We start from the raw sequence: 9,507 nt of genomic DNA, 5'->3' as shown, positions 1-9,507 counted from the left end.
GTAATGACCATCTAACGAACGAATGCCGAATAGCAGCCGCCGACCGGTGCCGAGGAAGTCCGGGACTAGCACGCCCCTCCTGTTGATGGGCAGCTGCCAGGCGCCCTCCGCGCGCCACCGGCGGTGTGCCGTGTGATAGGAGTAGGTGCCCTGGTAGCGCAAGGAGACCCAGACGCGTGCGCCCGACGCAAAGTAGGCCTTGACTTCCGCCCGGCGGCAGGGAAGACCCGGTGGGTCCAAGTCCGGGACGGCGCTCCAGGCCCAGCGACTGCCGCCGCCAGGGCTAGGCTGCTGCTGGAGAGTCTCGAACCGGGGCCCCAAGTCGTATCCGGGCAAGGCGGAGATGGCGAAGAACATGCGGCAGCCCACAGGGACTAGGAACACCAAACGCTTGGCGGAGGTCATGTCGGGGCCGCGGGAGAGCGCGGTGCCGTCGTAGAGCACGGTCCATCCGTTGGCGCCGACGCCGGCAATGAGGTCGCCGCACGGAGAGTCCGAGAACACCATATACTCTTTGGGGTTGATTTTCTTAAAGCAGACGACGGGGTCGGGCAGGCTGAGCAGCGGCAGTGGCGGCGGCGGGCAGTCGACGTCGGCCTGTGGCTGGGGTTTCTCCTGGGAGGAGAAGAGACGCCTGAGGTCGAGGTTGAAGAGGAGGTAGCCTCCTTCACTGTCGTCCGTCGCCGCCACAAACAATTGGGTGCGGTAGCGCTGCGAGGCGGCCATCGCCATGTATCGAACTATCGATCTCTCGACTCCTCCACGATTGATTTCGAACGATCTGCAAACGATATATAGTACGTAGTCTCTTTTATGGAGCCCGCCTTCGGTTTGGACACAAACGGTTGCCGGCCGCTAGATTAGAACGAGCCGTCGACGCTCTTTTTTAGGTGGTTTCCATTTCCCGTACTAACGGGTAACGGGTAACGGGTAACGGGTCCTGGTTGCCTGCCACGTCTCAGTGTGCGCAACGGGGCAAACGCACGAGCGCACCTCGCGCGGAGCATCTCCAGACCAAACTCGCGACTCTCTTCATCAAGTTAAAAAAAAACTCCCAGGGGTACCATGATTCGGCAAGCGACCTGAATCGGCCTGCGCCCAGCATGCGTTTTTGCAACGCAAAAGTCGCGCGCTAGTATCTACTTAAGAAGAATGTTCTTTTTGTATGGACCAGTATTACAGATGAAGCTTTTGTGACATTAAAACAAGCACTAGTATCTGCTCCTGTCCTAGCCTTACCAGATTTCACTAAACCCTTTATGATTGAGACTGATGCCTGTGAATGTGGTATTGGTGCAGTGCTCATGCAACAAGGGCACCCACTAGCATTTGTCAGCAAAACATTGGGGCCCAAGAATAGAGCTCTCTCAGTCTATGAAAAAAATATTTAGCTATTTTGTTTGCAGTGGACAAGTGGAGGCCTTATTTACAAGTGCGGCATTTTACTATCAAGACAGATCAGAGAAGTCTGGCTCACCTGCAAGATCAGAGATTGCATACAATGTAGCAACAGAAGTGTCTTACTAAACTGTTGGGTTTGAACTACCAAATTCAGTACAAGCAAGGTACAGATAATACTGCAGCTGATGCATTGTCCAGAAGACCTCCAGACCAGTCCCAACTCTTCTTAGTGTCTAGTAATCAACCTCTTGGTTGCTTGAGATCATGGATAGTTATCAGAAGGATGAGAAAGCCATGGCTATAATGTAGCAATTAGCTATTCAACCAGCATCTAAACCCCCCTACAGTTTGATAAATGGATTACTTAAATATAAACAGAGCATATGGGTGGGTCCTGTTCCTGCTTTGCATCAGAAATTTTTTGCTGCTTTCCATGATAGTCCCTTGGGGGGGCATTCAGGATTCCCAGTTACATACAAACAAATTCATGCCTTGTTTTCTTGGTTGGGTATGAAAAAGTTCATTCTGGCTCAGGTGCAATCCTGTTTGCTCTGTCAGAAAGCTAAACTAGAGAGGGTTCCTTATCCTGGGCTGCTATCTCCATTGCCAGTACCACATCAAGCTTGGCATACTATTTCTATGGATTTCATTAGTGGTCTTCCTCAATCTTCTCAGTTCAACTGTATTTTGGTGGTAATTGATAAGTTTTCCAAGTATGATCATTTCATTCCCTTGAGACATCCTTTTAATGCTCAGAAAGTTGCAGAGGTGTTCTTGGACAATGTTTATAAGTTACATGGGATGCCAAAGTACATTATCTCTGACAGAGATCCAATATTCACTAGCCAATTTTGGAAAATGTTGATTGCTAGAACTGGGACTCAGTTGAATATGAGCACAACAAATCATCCTGAAACAGATGGTCAAACTGAGAGGGTTAACCAGCAGGTGGAGTGCTATCTCAGGTGTTTCATTAGTGCTCAACCTCATAAATGGAGTAAGTGGTTGTCCTTGTGTGAGTTTTGGTATAATTCCAATTGGCATTCTGCTTTGGGGAAGTCTCTTTTTGAGATCCTGTATGGGTACACACCAAGATATTTTGGTGTTAGTGAGTCTGATACAATTGCACCAGTGGAAATGCAAGAGTGGTTGCAATCTCGTCAGGCGATTACAGAGACAGCAAGACAACATCTGCTGCGAGCACAACATCGTATGAAAAACCAAGCTGACAAACACAGGTCTGACAGAACGTTTGCTGTGGGAGATCAGGTGTTCCTGAAAATGCAGCCATATGCTCAATTGTCCTTGTATTCCAGGGCAAACCATAAGCTTGCTTTTAAGTTTTATGGGCCATTCCAAGTTTTGGAAAGGATAGGGGACAAAGCATATAAGTTGGATCTTCCTGCAACTAGCCGCATGCATCCTGTGTTCCATGTTTCACAGCTGAAGAAGTTCCTACCCCGTGATGCTGTTGTCAATCAGTCCTTGCCTACACCCCAAGCTGCACTTCAAATTCCGGTCCAAGTGTTGCAGCGTAAGGTATGTCAAATGGGTCGCCGGAGTATCGTCCGAGGACTGGTTCAGTGGTCTGAGTCTTCGCCAGCTGATGCTACGTGGGAGGATTTGGAGTTTCTCAAACAGCAATTCCCCCGTGCTCCGGCTGTTGGAATAAGCCACGGCGTGTGTGGTCGGGTTCGTCGGGCGCGTCGGGTGCGCGCGGGACGGGCGGGACATACTGGTGCCGTCGGGCTCGTCGGGTTTGTCGGGCGTGTCGGTGACGCGCGGGACGGACGGGACGTGCGGGACGCAGCAGCGTGGCGTGTGTGTGTATGGGCAGTGTATGGCAAAGTGTGACGTGGTGGTGTGAGTTAGCTAGCTAGACGGGCGTGCATGCATGAATTAGTTGCTGTGTAGTAGTCTGGCTGTTAGCAGCGGCGGCCGCGTCGTGCGCGAAGACCGAGTGGATCGCCTGCATGTAGTTGGGCACGTTCGTGCATGCGTAGGAAGCGTAGGCGTTGCGTTGCTGCTGGGCTACAAAGCCAGCCGGTTTGTATGTGTTTGATATGAGCTAGTTTAGTGAGAAGAAAAGAAAAGACGCCGGGGCACTGAACGCCGGGGCGTTGGTCACTAGAAAGTGTTTCTTTCTTCTACCTCCATCTATCCGTGTGAGAGAGCTGCGACAACAATTGGTATACAGAGCTTCGGTTCGGGCGATCACCGGCGACCATGGCGCTCGTCCCACACGGCGGTGGCGCGGGCGGATCGGCGACGATGGCGATGCCGATGCTGACCGCGGACAACTACACGGTCTGGGCCATCAAGGCGCAGGCGATCCTCGACGTCCACACCGTATGGGAGGCGGTGGCGCCGGGCGACGCGGCGGTGAACGCGCGGAAGGACAAGATGGCGCGTGCGTTGCTTCTCGGGGCGTTGCCGGAGGATGTGCTGCTGCAGGTGTCGACGAAGCTCACCGCCAGGGAGGTATGGGACTCCCTGAAGGTGAGGTTCGTCGGCGCCGATCGGGTCCGTGCGGCGAGGCTGGGGACGCTGCGCGGCGAATTCGACCGGATGAAGATGGCGGACGGCGAGGAGCTCGATGTGTACGGCGGGAGGCTCGCGGCGATGGCGGCGAGGTATGCCAACCTCGGGGAGACGCTGGGCGACGCAGCACTTGTCAAGAAGTTGCTGGATACGGTGCCGGATCGCCTCTTCCCCGTCGTCGCCGGCATCGAGCAGTTCCACGACGTGACGACGATGGCGTTCGACGAAGCGCTCGGGCGGCTGCGTGCGTTCGACGAGCGGGTTCGGCGCCGTGGACAAGACGGTGGCGAGCGCGGGGGTGAGCAGCTGCTCATGACGGCGGCGCAGTGGGCAGCGCGGGAGCGTCGACACGGCGGTGCTCGGGACGACGACGACGGGCGCAGCGTGGCGTCGGGGAGCGGCGGCAACAGGCGCAGGCGCTGCTACAAGTGCGGGGAGCACGGGCACTTCCGGCGCGAGTGCCCGCAGCTGCGGAAAGGACCGGCGGCGGAGCAGGCTCTCTTGGCCGGTGCCAACGTCGACGACGACGGACTCCTCTAGGCCGTGGCTTAGGGGGTATGTGTTGGAATAAGCCACGGCGTGTGTGGTCGGGTTCATCGGGCGCGTCGGGTGCGCGCGGGACGGGCGGGACATACTGGTGCCGTCGGGCTCGTCGGGTTTGTCGGGCGTGTCGGTGACGCGCGGGACGGACGGGACGTGCGGGACGCAGCAGCGTGGCGTGTGTGTGTGTATGGGCAGTGTATGGCAAAGTGTGACGTGGTGGTGTGAGTTAGCTAGCTAGACGGGCGTGCATGCATGAATTAGTTGCTGTGTAGTAGTCTGGCTGTTAGCAGCGGCGGCCGCGTCGTGCGCGAAGACCGAGTGGATCGCCTGCATGTAGTTGGGCACGTTCGTGCATGCGTAGGAAGCGTAGGCGTTGCGTTGCTGCTGGGCTACAAAGCCAGCCGGTTTGTATGTGTTTGATATGAGCTAGTGTAGTGAGAAGAAAAGAAAAGACGCCGGGGCACTGAACGCCGGGGCGTTGGTCACTAGAAAGTGTTTCTTTCTTCTACCTCCATCTATCCGTGTGAAAGAGCTGCGACAACACCGGCTTGGGGACAAGCCGACTCTCAAGGAGGGAGGATTGTCAGCAACGCACAGGTGCAGGATACTGAAGATCACCACCAAGCGGCAACAGAGCCCGATACTGTTCACCATCCGGTAAGCGAGGAAGGAACGGCAGAGAACCAGGCCTCGAGCGGGCCTGCCGCGCGGCCCACTCGAGTCAAGATGAAGCCCAGGTGGAACGGTGGCTCTGAATGGATTCGGTAGTTAAATAGCACTGTATAACGTTCGAATTGGTTTGCTTTGGACTGGACGGCGGCTGCGGCCGATTGTAATGACTCTGTAGCTGTGAGGGAGGTTGGGAGGAAATACACGCTACCGAAATTCTCCATTCCACCATGAACCCTAGCTGCTAGTTGTAGATCGATCCCCATCCTTACACACGGGCAGCCGAGCATGCGTTCACGTCGCGGCGTTCCGAGGTGCATGCATGTGGCGCCTTGCGCGCTCGCCGCCGGCGTCCGTGCAGCCCAAGGTCCGCACGCACGTACGAGTACGCTGTACCTCACCTCTCCGGCAAAATGCCGCGCTGCGGGCTCGCTCAATCGACCTTGTTTCCTTCCCCGGCTCCGGTCAGCACCGCCGACGAATCAATATCTCGCGCGTACGACGACCTCCTGTCCTCATGAATGCTTTTCCCACGTCAATCGCAAAACGAAGCACAAAGATCCATCCCCACAACCTCGATCGGCTCAGTTCGATCCGATTCGATCGCTATCCGCGCCGGCAAGCGACCTGAATCGGCCTACGCCCAGCATGCGTTTTTGCAAAGCAAAAGTCGCGCGCTCCGGCTGTGGCACCATGCATGCATGGGCCTTCCTTCACCTGCCGCGCGCAGGGAGCTCTCTCTCCTCCCACTGCTGGCTGCTGCGCTGCGGACGGGCCTCGCCGGCGACCCTACTCAATCCATCTCTACGGGCTCGATCGATCGCCTCCTCCCTCCCCGGTCAGTGGCAGTGGCAGTGGCAGTGAAGCGGCTGCGACGTCCATTCCGTCCGGCAGCTCTCCCTCTCGATTCCTTCCTCGCGCCTACATGTAGCTTTTGAAGGGGATGGATGGATGGATGCACCAATGGACCAGAGCTTATCTTTCTTGTCCGTTGGGCTCTTCGCCTGGTTTTTCTTTTTTCTTTTCAGAGAGAATCACTTGCAATAATATATATATACGGTCGGAGCACCAAGGAAAGGACAACGGCGTCCGTCCGTCCGTCGTCCAAGGCTTCTTGTGTCTTCCCGCCGGCGATGCCCACCGTAAGTACGTGCGGATCCAGGTACATGGAACGAGGAGGCATCAATCGAGGTTTGATCTTTGCGGCTGCCGGGTGCGCGCGTACGTGCAGTCTGAAACGACCGACAGACAGAAAAACGTCGTCTTTGAACTTTAAAGGGTAGCGGCGAGGCTATCATCTCGTCGACGGACGAAGATGGAGCGCAGCAGAGCTCACCATGCATGCCATCGGAGCTGCAGATGCCACCGTTGCCGGCCGTGAGCTCTCACTGCCGCGTGCTCCTGCTTCACCGGTGGCCTCTTGGAGACCAAGGACGCCCTGCAGCACCGCCGGCGTTGCGCAAGTTTCGTTGCTGGCCGGTGGGAACCTCCAAGTCTGGCATTATGAGGCCGAAGCAGACACGGCGGGGCGAGCTAGTAGCTAGCTGCGGACGACCACCACCATGGCCGGGGCGACGTGTTGACGTACGTCCTTCCCCGCAGTGCATGCGCACTTGTGGAGCGGGACGTTAATTAGCTTAGGCCAGCGATGGCCACCGTGCGTGGCGAGGGAGATCTACCGATCGACCACCGCGCACCCAGCCGAGCCGATGAAGTCGAAGCCACCTCCATGCACCGTTGGACAAAAGTTTTGACCTTTGGGTGCGTGCGCTCGCTCGTCCTCACCCGTGGCGTGCGTGCAGTCTGACTCTAAACTCTGAAAACGACGACCGCAACAACGGCAGGCTAGGCTATCGTGCACGAGGTCCGTCCGAGCTCACCTTGCCGATCGGAGCCGTCGCCGTGGCCGTGAGCTCCCGCCTTGCGCGCTCCTCCCACTGCCGCGCGCCTGATGCTTCGCCGCCGGTGCAGCGTTTTGATTTTCGTTTTGTGATTTTTCTCGCCCTAGGCCGAGATGGCCGAATTTCGGTCGTTTTTAAAAATTTCGGCCGAAATTTGACCAAATTTTGACTGAAATTTGATTAAAATTTGACCAAAATTTCTCAAATTTGACCAATTTCGGCGGAAGATAGATTTTGCCCTAGGCCGAGATGGCCGAAATTCGGCCGAAATCCATTTTTTACGGCCGAAATTCAAAACCCTGCGCCGGTGGCCTCCCTCTTGGACACCAAGGACGTTCTTTTCTCCACCACCACCACAACCAACTGGTGGGCTCGACGTACGACGATGCCGTCGGATGCCGGCCGGCGTCTCGCACGTGTTGCTGGTGGTGGCATCTCCAAGTCTGGCCGCATGACGAGGACGAAGAAGAGACGGCGGGAAGAGGTAGCTACCCCTACTAGCTAGCTGCAGACGACCACGAAGGCGCTGGCGATGTGGATGGCCTTCCCGTGCCGGACTCGAGGCCGGCAGGCCCTTGGCGAGGATGACCGATGAGGGAGACGCCGAGGACCCGGAGCGCGCAGTTGTTGTTTCGGAGCGGGTCGCTTAGGGAGAGGAGCTTGGTGATGCCGAGCATCGGTCACCGCGCAGCCGAGGAAGTCGAAGCCACCGTGATGGACCTCAACACCGGCCGGCCGCCGGGGGTGGATCAGTCGGAACTCGGGAGGGCTGGTCTCCGGGCGGCCGGAGGGGAAGGAAGGAGGGTGCGGTGGCCGCCGCTGCCCCATGGGGGAAAAGGTTTGACCTTTTGCCCCTGCATTCGCACGCCAGTGGCGGGCTTCGGCTTGGGAACGCAATGCCGTCCTCGATCCCTCTCCTTCTCTGAAAATCTCCATTCTCGAGAAAATAAAAGAGCGTACGTCAAGACGGCGAAGCCCGTTCCAACAACTTAGCTCGCTCCTCGTTGCTCACTTTCCTCTCCTCCAAAGTCACCTTTCTCTCCTCGGTTGCCACCCTTCTCTCCTCGGCCGCCAACCTCCTCTCCTCGGCCACGGCATCTTGGTTCCTTGCCATTTTCCTCACCTCATTGGCTTTGACCCTTGCCTTCACAATAGCTTCCATAACATTTTTGAGCTCATCATCTCCTTTCCTCTTCTTCTTTTGGGTTTGGTCTTTCTTGCACCCATCCGGTCGTTTTGGCTTCAAGTATGAAACCGAGTTGGGTGTGGGGCTTCTCTTGCCGTCATCACTTGATGCATCCTCCTCCTCATCATCATCATCATTCTCAATTGCTAGCTTCCGTTTGTTGCTCAATTTCAAATCCTCCAAACCAACACGCTTCTTCTATTTCTCATCATCCTTTAACACTTCATAGCAATGAGGCGAGGTAAAGACCCTGCCTTTCTTGATCTTCCCCTTCTTGATTGTCCTTGTCTCTTCTTTGAACAAGTTTTGTGCAATGTTGTTCTACAAGAAAAACAAAACAAGTTAGCACTTCGGTCACCAAAAACAAGTATGATGAACATATATGAGATGCCACTTACTCGATCATCCTCATTTGTGCCACTTGGGTTAATCTTGTCAACTGCCTTTTGTACGGCCGCCCACTTTTGACAATCTGCGTTGATTGTCGACCATCGGGACCGAAGTGATCTCTCGGAGCGGTCAATTCCACTCAAGTTGTGAGCATCATAGTGTTCTTTCATTCGCCCCCAATACGCGTCTCTACTTTGATCACCTCCAATGGATGGATCCCTCGACACTTGCAAATAAGTATGGCATAGTAACTTGTCATCGTTGGTTGAGTAATTGCCCGCTCTTCCTTTCGGCGCCTCGACAATTCCCTCACCCTCCTCGTCCACCTCAAACTCATGGTCTTGGAAATGGATGTCATTGGTTTGAGACCAATGCGAATTGTTGGACCCAACACCCATAGTGGACATGTATGCATGATCGTTGAGACTACAAAGTTTTTTGAACAATGCAAATAAGCTATCTATATGTGATGATGATGCATTGAAAAAATAAGAAGAAAAGAAAAGTTGGAAATTTTTTCACCTTGGGGGCATTTCGTCCAACACGTGGTGCGCGTCGGCGGCCGGCTCAACGAGTGAGCTCGCCGGCGCTTCGGAAGCCGCCGCGGCCGTCGAACGCCCTGCAAGCTTTTTTCCCCTCGCCTTTGTGATGCCGGAGCCGTCCGCCGCCTTGTTCTTCTTCGCGGATGTTTTGCCCTTCTTCGTCTGCGCCGCATTGGGTACCTTCTTCGACGGTGCGGCGGCGGCACGGGACGACGCCGGCGCGACGCCACCCGGCGCCGTGGTCATCCGCGGCGGCAAGAAGAGGCTGCGCGCGAGGCCGACGCTCGGCGGAGGTCGCCACCGCTCGCCGCGCCAGGGTTTCCGGCGGCGGCGG

Source organism: Triticum dicoccoides, chromosome 6A (assembly GCF_002162155.2).
Source record: "Triticum dicoccoides isolate Atlit2015 ecotype Zavitan chromosome 6A, WEW_v2.0, whole genome shotgun sequence".
Lineage (NCBI taxonomy): Eukaryota > Viridiplantae > Streptophyta > Magnoliopsida > Poales > Poaceae > Triticum > Triticum dicoccoides.
The sequence above is the reverse complement of the archived record's forward strand: the minus strand, read 5'-3'. Positions refer to the sequence as shown.